Below are 12,631 nucleotides of genomic sequence, written 5' to 3'. Positions count from 1 at the left end.
GCCCAGCCTCTTGCTGGGACTCTCGCCTGGCCCACTCTGGGCCTCCCCTGCCAGTGTGGTTCCACTCCGGGACTCTCCAGCGGGCCTCCGGTCCTATGGGCCAACCGCACGGACACCCTCCCTGACTCTGGCTCCCTGCGCTGCTACTCCCTGTCTTCTCAGGGGCAACTGCAGCGCCCTGCCTTGGTCTGAGGGGTATTACCGCACTAGCCTGCGGCCGGGCTCGCTATGCCCGTGCGCCCACACTGGGCTACTCAACAAAGCACAATGGCGTTCCCCCTTTCTGGGGCTTGCCGCGCCCACACTGGGCTACTCAATAACGTACAAGGGCGTTCCCCCTCTCTGGGGGCTCGCCGCGCCCACGCTGGGCTACTCAATAAAACACAATGGCGTTCCCCCTCTGGGGCTCGCCGCGCCCACACTGGGCCACTCAATAATGTACAAGGGCGTTCCCCCTCTCTGGGGGCTCGCCGCGCCCACACTGGGCTACCCGGTAATACCGCCCCTTTCCTGGGGCCGGGGGGCTATGTTCCCCCCACACGCAATCCGGGGTCTCGGTCCCCATCTGCAACCTACAGGTTGCGCCTGCGACCCACTGGCCGCGCTCCTCGCCGCCAGCTGCTCGCGCAGTGGCGTGCGAGCTGCGCCTTCGGGGTCTATGTTCCCCTACACGCAATCCGGGGTCTAGGTCCCCGTCTGCAACCTCTGCAACCTACGGGTTGCGCCCGCGACCTCCTGGCCGCGCTCCTCACCGCCAGTTGCTCATACACTGGCGTGCGAGCTGCGCCTTCCCTGGCGCTATGTAGATAATGCGCCCTCTTGGCGCTAGGGCACCCCACAATCTCTGGGGTCCCTATAGTTGAGGCCTCCTCCAACCCCTACAGCCTCACCCAAGCCTCCGGGTGTAATAACACAAACACAAAGCAAAACCACAAGCCCCTAGGCTGTAACACAAATGCAAGCCGCCTGGCCATAACTCATCATCATAGCTCACGCCTCCAGGGCTATCATGAGCTGTACTTGCGACTTAGGCTCCTTCCCATATCTTGGCCGAGGGAGCTCCTGCCTCTCTGGCTGCTGGCAGAGAACTGCCAGCCTGGCCTCAGCCCTGGGCTTTATAAGGGCCAGGCCCTGCCCCCTACAGGCAGCTGGCTCCGCTTGGTTGCTCCGGCAACCCACAGCTGTGCTCACTTGGTTCTGCCAGGGCTCTCTCCCTGGCAGTTTCTCCTCTCTTAGGAGCAGGCACTAAGGTGCCCTGCGACATGGTGATATTAAATTTCATCAGTGAAATTTTTTCTAACACGTAGAGTAAGTTATTGCATATGTCAGATGAGAGCGGTGACAAGTCAAGGTATGTATGTATCAAGAAATGTCTTCTCGAGGGTTAGTTTCAATGACTTATGCCCCTTGTAAGGTCAGTTTTTGCCTAAGTTAGACAAATCATACAGTATGTCCTTCTTCTTTGGTAACTTATATGAAACTTATAAGAAACTTATACTATATTATATAGTCCTAATCAGCATTGGCATATAATGGTATATTGGTATATAATGAAAGAATGAAGCACAAAAAGAAGATAAACAAATGAAAACGGTCAAATATCAAATATGTAATGAGAATGACACAAATATCACTGAAAAGGTGAGGGCAAAAAAAGTTTCTTTCAAATATAAAACATTTGCTAGCCTCTTACCTTTTAACTCCTTGCATTTCTGAATGGAACTTTTTAACTTTATTCTAAATACCATATTACAGCTTTAAATGGTTCATCATGGCTGAAATGAGAATGTTTTGAGGTTCTGCTAAGTCCTGTGATTCTGATACCTTGCTTTTACATTTTACTGCAATGTCTCTGTAAAACATAATGTATAAGATAAAGGAAACATGGATCTAAAAGGAGCCACAAGAAGTAATCTAGTTCAGCTCTGTGAGAGTTAAGCTACACCCACAAAATAAATCACCTTCTCTTGTTTTTAATATGGACTGGTTAATTTCCTTTATTTCTCACCCGCCACAACTTTGATGGAATTAGGTACAGAAATAAACACAGTTCTGAGAGATGAGGAAGACATCATGTCTGCGGTTCAACAAAAATAACTCTTCTGCCAACTATTATGTCTCTCTTAGATAAATAACATCTTATAAATATTTAGTTCCTTCTCTCTTTAAGAACTCTCAATTTCTTGGTTGCTTGCCCTGTTCTTCTCCTCACGGGTCCCAAGCAAATGGCAATTCTATGCCACCCTGTATTTTCTACTGATATCAAAATTGTGGGGTTTTCTTCTCTTTGTTAGTTTTCATACACTCTCATTCCTTTCTCTTAATTTTAAGTCTCTGGGATGTTACCCAATGTCTTCAGGTATCAGACTCACCCACTCAAAGTTCTCCTTTGCTACCTCACCTTCAGTTTTCCAGGTAAGTCTTTTTCAAGGACCCATCTTACATTCCCTTTTCTCTCTCTTGTAGTGTCTCCTTGTTTCTTCTGGGTTGCTTTCTTCTCTTTTCCAGAGCTAATTCTGGGTTACTTCCCCTTTAATATCCTTTCATCAAATCTAATGTTGATATATACTTGGCTTGCCCTATCTTTTCAAGCATTTCTTTGTTGTTTGGCATCGGGAAAGCATCAAAAGATGAAATTGAGATTAGCTTTCTGACATCAGTACAGAGTTGGATGTCCCCATCAGGTTTTGGTACTACCATGAAGGGACTCCTCCATGGACTTTGGGATTCTTCAATGATGTCCCAGTTTAAAATTTGTTCTATTTCATGTTGCACTGGTATATACAAGGCCTGTGGCAACCTTCTCCAGTGTTCCCTCACTATCTGGCCAGGGCTGGTCCTAATTCAGTGACAAATTCCTTGTGCTTTGCCCAGCACTTCTGTGAATACATCCTTAAATTCCTTAGCCAACTTTTCCAGTTGTTCTTTTCCCCCTTCTGGCACCTGAGTCCCAGTCCTGGGTACTGTACAATTCTTTCCTTGTGCCTCCATAATCTCTGTTGCCCATTCTTCTTCTACTTCGCTAGGGTCCATCAAGTAATTTTCATGTTCCTCCCATTTCTTTAACAGATTCACATGATAAACTTGTTTCATTTTCCGTGGCCCCAAACGTTCTACTTCATAATTTGTGGGACCTACCCATCTATTTATCCTGAAAGGACCCTGCCATTTGGAGGCTATTTTACTGGTGTGATCTGGTAATATTAGTAGGACTAGATCACCCTCTTGGAATCTTCTTTTTCTAGTATTCTGGTCATATCTCTTTTTTTGAATTGCTTGACTTCTTCCTAAGTTATCTTGGGCAATCTGTCTTGCTTTCTCTACCTGTTGTCGCAACTCTATGACTTGTCAAGGACCCCATTCGTACATAGGCTCATTCTTCTTCCAACCTTTGGATATGATGTCAATCAGGCCTCATGGCTTATGTCCATATGTCAGCTCAAAAGGAGATCATTCTAAGGATGCTTGGGGTACTTCTTGTACTGCAAACAGAAGAGGAGAAGACACAGTTCCCACCTCTTAGTATCCCCTTGAATACTTTTCTGGATCATCACCTTTAAGGCTCGATTAAATCTCTCAATAAGACCATAAGTCTGTGGTTGATATACTGATATCGTAAGGTGTCATATCTTAAAAGTATCACACACTCCCTTGATTACTCAGGACATAAAGTTTGTACCTTGGTCTGATAGTATTTCCCAAGGTATACCCACTGGGTAATCCATCAACTCTTCCACTACCTTTGGGGCTGTCACAACTTTCATGGGCACGGTGTTGGGGTAGCAAGTTGTATAATCAACCAACACAAGGATGAACTGGTAGCCAGCAATGCTCTTGCCAGGCCAATAATGTCCATGGCGATCTTATCAAAAGGCTGTGTCATGATCTCTAATGATTGTAAAAGGTCCCAGCGTGGTAACTGGTCTGAATACCATTGACATTCAGGACAGGATCAGCAGAATTGTTCCACTTGTTTATGTAGGCCCAGCCGATACACTTGTAGTGTTAGCCACACAATTGTTTTATCTTGACCCAGATGTCCTCCTAGGGGTAGTGTGTGGGCTAGTCTTATCAAATCCCTCTGGTATTGATGGTGTACCAAGATCTGTTCCACTTCCTCCTTGGCTACCTTCCCTTTATCTATGCGGTAGAGAATATGATCCCTTACCTCAAAGTGAGGATAGCTTATCAGTAGCTAAGGCCTGCCAGAAAGCAGGTTCGGTAGCTTGTTCCTCCCTGAAGTTTTTGCCGATGATCTCTTCTAGATCGATGTTGGGATGGTTGTTCACTTCATCTGGAGACTGAGTCTCTTCTCCATGGAAACCCTCTTCTAATTCCTCTTCTCTCTCTGTCCCCATCTTGTCTTGCACCATTCTGCCTCAAACTTGCTGTAATACTTTCTAAAAGTATGGCCAGTCCCTTCCTAATAGCATCAGGCACGGGAGCGTTTGGGCAAAACCTAATGACATTTTTTTCGATTTATTTATAACAGTAATCATAAGCCTCCTCTGGGGATATGTATATGATTCCCCATGAATGCATACCATGCTGATGTTTGTATCTGGCTTGCCCTCTTGAGGATCAATTACTCCTTCTCGAATCATTGTTTGTGCACAACCTGAATCCAGTAGGGCTGGGATAATCATTGAACTGACCTGTACTTGTATTATGGATTTTGGTATCCGACTTGTTCTGTTAAGCCTTACAAAGCTACAGTCCATTTTTTTTTCATGATCTGGTTCTGGACCTTTCCCTTTCTCTATTTCAGACTCCCTCTCACAGGGTTGCCGCTCCCCTAGCCTTTTAAGACACTGCCGGGCAATGTGACCAGATTCACCACACCTAAAGCATATTATTCCATGTTCTATTGGTGTCTTCCCTGGTTGGAATACTTTTTCCATTTATTTACCATTATTCCTGTTTTAGAATCCTTTCCCTTTGTTCCAAGTGTGTCAGCTGTTAAGAAAGCTTCTGCAAGTCACAAGGCTTGTTCCATATCTCAGGGTTGATGTCATCTAACCCAACTCTGGGTCTCTTCATCAAGGTCTTCAAGGAATTGTTCTAGTGTGAATATCTCAATTACGTTCCTCACAGTTTTCCCATTAGGTTGGATCCAACGTTCTACTGTGTCTCTCAAAATCTGGGCCAGTATCCTGGGTTGCTTCTTTTCTTGTCTCTTAGGGGCACAGAATTGTTCCCTGTAGAGTTTGAGAGATATTTCTAATCAATACAAAATGGTTCTCTTCACTGTGGTATAATCATTGGTCTCTGCTCGGGAAAGTGCCCTGTAAGCTGCTTGAGATTGCCCTATCAGTAGAGGTCCTAACACAAAGGCCCACTGGGTCGGATTCCATCTTGCTGCACTAGCGGTTCTCTCAAAAGCCTCCAGGTAGGCTTCTACGTCGTCCTCTCCCATCATTTTAGGGATTCAGAATTTCTCAGATGCCCCTAATACAGCTGCTTGTTGAGCCTCTATCTTCTCACTGAGCTCTTGTTGTTGACTAAGCACTGCCATTCTTGCTTCAGCCTCCTGGCTCCTTACTTGTATTAATTTCTCCAGTTGTACCTGTTGAGCTTGCATTATCTGCACCACCACTTGATGGGCTTGCTACCAATCTTTTGGAGGAGCCATCCCCACATGGGTTGCAGCACTCTCCATTACTGTCAACTTAGAGAGTGATTTTTCCAGCTCGTTTCAAATTCCTGGCCAATGCCATTGTGAGAGCTAAGCTACACCCGCAAAATATATCACCATCTCTTGTTTTTAATATGGACTGGTTAATTTCCTTTATTTCTCACCTGCCATGACTTTGATGGAATAAGGTACGGAAATTAACACAGTCCTGAGAGATGAGGAAGATATTGTGTCTGCAGTTCAAAAAAAAATAAATCTTCTGTACAACTATTATGTTTCTCTTAGCTAAATAACATCTTATATGTTTAGTTCCCTCTTTCTTTGAGAACTCTCAGTTTCTTGGTTGCTTGCCCCATTCTTCTCCTCACAGATCCCAAGCAAATGGCAATTCTATGCCACCTTGTATTTTCTACTGATATCAAAATTGTGGGGTTTTCTTCTCTTTGTTAGTTTTCATACACTCTCATTCCTTTCTCTTAATTTTAAGTCTCTGGGATGTTACCCAATGTCTTCAGGTATCAGACTCACCCACTCAAAGTTCTCCTTTGTTACCTCACTTCGGTTTTCCAGGTAAGTCTTTTTCAAGGACCCTTCATTCCCTTTTCTCTGTCTTGTAGTCCTTCCCTGTTTCTTCTGGGTTGCTTTCTTCTCTTTTCCAGAGCTAATTCAGGATTACTTCCTCTTTAAATCCTCCTGGCCATCTGCTGACTCTCTCACAGCTGCACTCTCTCCCCTCTTCCTGAGCACATGCTGCTCTTTGTTTATGTTTTCTTCTGGGTCTCTCTCTCTCTGCCATCCGGGTATCCCCGCCCCTTTTTCTCCTGGGACTGGTGGCTAAGGTAAGTTTTCTATCTTCCTTCACTCCCCTGAAGTTCTGTGATGAGGCAGACTTAGTGCCCCATCAGAAAGTCACAATAGGAACATTCCTGTCTGAGCTATCACAGACAAAAAAATGTCTATGCTGTATTTAAAAACTGTAAGATATAGGACTGGAAGGAGATTCCTGGGCCATTGCAGTTCCTGTTACCCTTCCAGTGTAGCTTACACAGGTCCTCTAGCTGATATGTTCCAGTACTTAATTCCTAACCATTTTCAGTATGATACAGATTTCTAGAATTTACTGAGGATTGGCATAATGGTGTCTGATAGAAATTACTCTAAAATGAATGAGAGGCAAGGATTTTTAAAAGATTATATCTTTTATTAGACCAACTGAAGAGTTGGGATACAGTTAGACAAGCTTTTGAATGCAAGACAGAGTTATAGTATTTCTGAAGAGTTTTCAAGGCATACTTAAAATTTTATAGGGAATTCTTTAGAATTGTATTGTCATCATTCTGCTAAGTAGCAATAGATTTTGAAATCTTGTCAGTTGGTTTTCTTTTGGAGGAGAAATAAATGATGCAGTATGTGGGTTTTTTCAGCCTAACTTGCTTATTCACACTTTGTATCCTAATTCTTGAACAGTAGTAGTCACAAATAGAACAGAATAAATCCCTTTTTCAGGAATCTTAGACAAACACTAAGCCCGGTGCCCAAGAAACAGCTCTTCACCAGTAAGAGTGTGTTACAGTAAAGAAGAAGTTAAGGCAGACAATGAACTCTGTTGTTGCACAGTAGCCTTTCTGTATACAATATAATATTTCTTTAAGTGCATTATGTTCCTTGTATTCTATGAATAGTAAGAGTATTTTGAATGCCATTATCTGGACAGGCTCCTTCCAAAAAAGTGTATTGGTTTAAAAAATTTGTAAAAAAATCTTTAAATTGGTGTGACTAGTTACAGTAGAGAAAATGATGACCTTAAAAAATTCCAGAACAGTTTTCTCATAATTTTAGAACAAGCTAAATGTCCTCTTCTCTCTTGGTTAAATCATAAGGCTCATCTCTGTCTCAAACTTTCAGTGAATGGGCTCCAATCTGCTTTCACTGCAAGTTTAAGACCTTGATCCTTCAGCTTTCTGGATTTTAAACCAGGAGTTTCTAATCAGTCATTCTCAAATCTCCATAGAGCATTGGTTTCTCATAAATAAATACATAATTAGCCAAACTTGGATATTGTGTGCATTTGTTTTGCTATCAAAAGGATCATACGAGGAAGGGCTTGTTCCTTTTTGGTCCTCTGGACTAAGTACAGACAGTCAAAAAGCTCAAGACTGAATTGATTCAATTTTCTCAGGTGAGTCTAGGTTGCGTAGACAGAACTGAGAAGCAAATGAACAAACATTTATTTTTGATTCTAGAAATGCAGCCATATGCCTGCAGTGGCCCAGGCCAGAAGCTGGAGGTTGCTAAAGCATGCCTCCCTGCTCTGCTAGAGAAGACAGTTTACTCACCCTATGAGAGGGGATTTGTGGGGGAGGTGCAAAGCATTCTGGGATGCTGGGGATCTGTGAGTGAATTGAATCTGGAGGGGATCTGGGACAGAAGTTCACTAAACCGATATAACCTAAATCAGTTACATCTGATAATACATTCATCCAGGTTTATTTTAAACCAGTTTGTTATTTTGAAAGCAGTTTGTGCACTAAATTTCTGTTGTATTACAGAATTTAACTGGTTTCTGAACACTCTTACCAGTTTATGTGTAATTTCTGTCCCTAGCCCTGATGAACCATGCATCTCTATTATAAAACAAATAAAAAGTATTTTTATCCAGTGATTTAAGTCCATAAATAACTTGGTTATAAATATCTGTCCATGGATTCTGTAAGAAAACTGTGCTGTCTGTAAATCCAAAGCAAAAATCAGCTCTGTAAAAGCTGGGAGGTGACTGAGGTTCCATAGGCAGAAAACAAGGTTGGACAGACTGTTAAAGCACTAAGATCATAACTCCCCCTGCTCCCCACCACACACACACACCAGCCATGTGCTGGTACTGGTGCTGCATTTGGTACTGCCTTTCATCTGCCTGTAACACTGCTAGATAGCAGGTACTGTAGCAAAACCCCCAGGTTTTTCTTTTTTTTTTTTTTTTTTTACTTAGAAATATGACACCCACTTTCCCCCATCATTTCTGCCTTTTTCTCTCCCCTCTATTCCCTATGGGTATATATATAAGTAGTTATAAGTTAAGTTGAAACCCTGTGTACATAAGTGCCTTTTATAGTAACCATTAGCTATTGTAATAGTATTTTGCTGTGTGTGTTGGATTACTGTAATGTATTGCACCGTACTGTTATTGTGTCTTAAGTGTCTCTATGTTAACATTGTATGATTCAGGCCTGCAATGTGGGTTGGTATGAGTGATGTCAAGTATCCAGTTTTGTGTTTCAGGTTCCCATCTTGTCCCCATGCCCTGTTGTGTAAGTATGTTGCAATTATGGCTCACGTTTAAGTCTGTAACCTCTCCCGTGTAAATTGGTTTTCCTTGAATGCCTGAAACAAAAGAGTGAATGGATGAGTGAAACAGAATGATAGCGGGACCTCCTACTAAATCACCCCACCATCCAAACCAATACCTAGATGACCCAGCCATTGACCCAGCCATTGGAACCACCCTTAGCATTCAAGAAACAAAAGATTAGGCAACCCACCATTGTGCCAAGGCTGCACATGCTCAGTATGAACATCTGGAACACTCTGGAACAGGGCTGACCTTGCCTGGACATGCCCTCTGTTACGCCTCAGCTCTGTATTCTTGGGCAACCCTGGCACAGGATGCAGTCTGTCTGACTCACAAAGGACTCCCCCCCCCTACATAAACGAAACTGATTAAGATGCAGTGAGAGACGCACCTAAAACTCTCCAGATAAGGGTGATAAGAGTGAACAACTGCCCTCGGTCTCATTTGCATCTGAGATGGAACCAGATGACCATTCATTTACATGAGAGATGGAAAACAGAAAGCCTGAAGCAGAGACTGCAGTGAATTCTGGGACCAGAGAAGCAGGAGAGCGCTGCATGATGGGGAATCTGTGCTTCCAATGTTAATTAACCCACGTTCACACACACCCAGCTCAGCATTTATCAGACCAGTTCTAATCTGGATTTGCTAAGGACTTTTCCCCCCCAGACACACACACACAGCTCTAAGTTTAATAGGCATCTCGGGCCGTACATTCCCTGGTCCCACTATGGGAGGCCTATTTAAACTTGATTGACTAAAACTCGGTTGCCGGGTTAGGGAATGCTGAGGCAAGAGACCAAGTCAGAGGGGGTATGGGCAACATTTGAACAATGGTTAAGGGTTCATCACAGCATCCAGCCTGCTGGAGCCCTAATCCCAGGTGTTGTCGTATCTTTCCCGAGACGACTGGTGGGAGTCCTTTCCACAAAAGGTTATGAACACCCCAATAATTGCTTTAAGTCTGTTAAAAGACTATAGTAAAATCTGGAAAAGTCATGCTAAGCTGAGGCTTGTGCACAACAAGTAAAAATCCCAAATCCTGATGCTGCAAGCTATCTATTGTTCCTGAAGAAACCATGAGATATCCCATCAGTATATCTGCCATCCATAGGAATCTCAAGCTGGCTCCCAAGTATTTGGGTTACTCCCTAATCTTAAGTGTTTCCTGATTATCAATCAGTTTCCTGAGATGGTCCAAACCAGATAACCCCTTGTCAATAGAAAAGACAATGATTTACACTACTGAGGGTGCTTTGAAGCAGCTGAACCGAGGGTATAAAAAATCTGTAAGTGTGTGTGCTTAAAGAAGAAAGAGAAAGAAAAAGAAGAAGCAGGAGGAAAGAGGGAGAAAAGGAAAGAAGAAGAAAACTCCTGTGCTGACATCCCTGTCGTTCTTGGGACGCTGGAAGAACAGATCATCTCCCTTCAAGGACTGTGCTACGGACTGAGCCTGTCAGCTTTGCAGCCTGCGTACCGTGGACTAGGTGAGATTCCCAGTATTCTCTCTCGTCTATCTAGGCATAAACTTCTGAACCTGCACTGTATTAGTTAAGCTTGAGCTAAGTTTCCCCAAATACTTAGTGAAACCAGAATATTATTGTCATTGTTTGTGTTTGTTTTTCTTTTGCATGTCTATTACTACTAGTACTATTATATATTTCATATGCTTAGCAATAAATAACTTTTATAGGCAAACTGGTAGTAATTGGGTATATTTTTCCTTCTCTGCTTCTTTTTCCTCCTGTGCTCTGCAGCAATGCTTCTTTTACCTATGCTAAAGATCCCTGTGAAGCCTAAATTATTGTGGGGTTTGCTCATCAAGAGGCCAAAGATTGGGATGTGCTGAGTTTGAAACACATAAGGGGATCAGCTTGTACAGGCTGATTGACCCAGTTTGACTCAGACGTGCCCTTATGAACTGAATGCTGGCCCATGAGGGTGTCAGCTGGACACCCAGCCAGATTCAGAGGGATTCTGTTTACCTGTGTGCTTGTGTTTGACTGCATTTTAGTGTTGCTCTTATGAACTGATTCTTGGCATATGAGGGTGTCAGCCTGTCCATGCTGATCAGCCCGGCCAGATCAGGCGTGTCACATTAATTTGTGTGTGTTTGTATGTATGACTGATTTGGTGACTGGAGGAACCCAGTCCCATTGAGATTGAGTCCTGCAAGATAGCTCCACTGGGGGTGAGGGCTTGCAGAAGGGAGAAATACAGCTCCATATAGTAACACAAGCAGCACATTGACAGAATCACCAAGACCCTAGAAACTATCCCTAATAAATGAGCACACCCCAAAGTAATGGGCAAATTTGGTAACACCTCCTCATAGGAGATCATAGGTAGTCTGCCCCATAAAAAGGGGTAGTGAAGACTGACTCCTTGGGATGCCATCTTCACCTGGACCAGACCTGCTCCACGTCACACTGCCTATCAACCCAGAGGCCCTGCCAGCGACCCCCTCTGGAGAAAGACCCTGACTGGCCATTGAGGACCCCCTTCCAGCTTGGATAGGTAGCTATCACCCCCACCCTCTCTTCAACCAAGGATGGAACTCTATTTCTCTTCCCTACCTGGACTCCAACCCTTCCACTGAGTCTCTTTCTTCTGCTACCATTGTGTGAATGTGTGTGGGAATCAAGCTGTACAGTTCATTTAATAAAACTGTTATTTGGAAACCTGAATTGGGTTTTGCTTTACTATGGCCCTGCTCCAATCTCTGCTCCTCGCCCCTCTAACTTCTGTCTCATTTCTCCCTCTCCTGCTTCTGGCTCACTGCCACCTCCAACCCCTGTCCCATGCTCCTGTGGCTCCAGCCATCCCAAGTTCCTCTCTGACTGCAAAACTGTATTTCTTTGCTATTGCCTTATCCCCACTGCCCTTTCCCCAATCTCTGCCACTGCTATTGCCTTATCCCCACTGCCTTTTCCCCTGATCTCTGCCACTTGCTCTTTAGTTACCAAGCACCCCAAGCATAGGTACCACAGGCACCAACACACACAGTCACCTGAGTCAGTGTTTAACCTGTGTGTATATGTGTATGCATATGTGCATTGTGTATGATTTCATGTTGTTACCTTTAGAGCATGTATGTGCTTCAATTAGTGATAGGTATTCATGTGCCTAGGCTGGTAATCTTGGATGCATATGTGCGTGAGTTGGTAGTTTGTGTATATGCACCTAATTGATTTGTGTGTTTGTATACATGCAATTGTGTCACACCCTCCCATCTAACAGTGCAATTTTGAGATCCTGATAGTTGGCTTGGGCAACAGGAGGAAGACAGTGGTCCTTCTTGGGAGGGTCTGTACTAGGATGGGGGACTGGGAGAGTGGGGCTGGCAGAAGTAAGGCTGGGAGAAGGGCTGCAGGGGGAGCATGGTGCAGGGTGCAGTTGAGGGTACTTGGGTGTGGGGGTGAATAGGGAACCCCTGGGATGAGGGTAGCATGGTGTAAAACCATTGCTGTAATTTACTCACTGAAACGAGCTGGGGTGCCACTGTGGGTGTACTCTGCACCTCTGCTATGGTGCTGGTCTTCTCAATGGCCAAGTACCTGTCTGGGCTGCTAGCACTCATACCAAATGCATGGATGTCCAGTTAAATTTGGCAATGTGTGCTATCACTGGAACCCTGAAATCTACACTGA

Source organism: Alligator mississippiensis, chromosome 2 (genome assembly GCF_030867095.1).
Source record: "Alligator mississippiensis isolate rAllMis1 chromosome 2, rAllMis1, whole genome shotgun sequence".
Lineage (NCBI taxonomy): Eukaryota > Metazoa > Chordata > Crocodylia > Alligatoridae > Alligator > Alligator mississippiensis.
Note: the sequence above shows the minus strand (reverse complement) of the source record.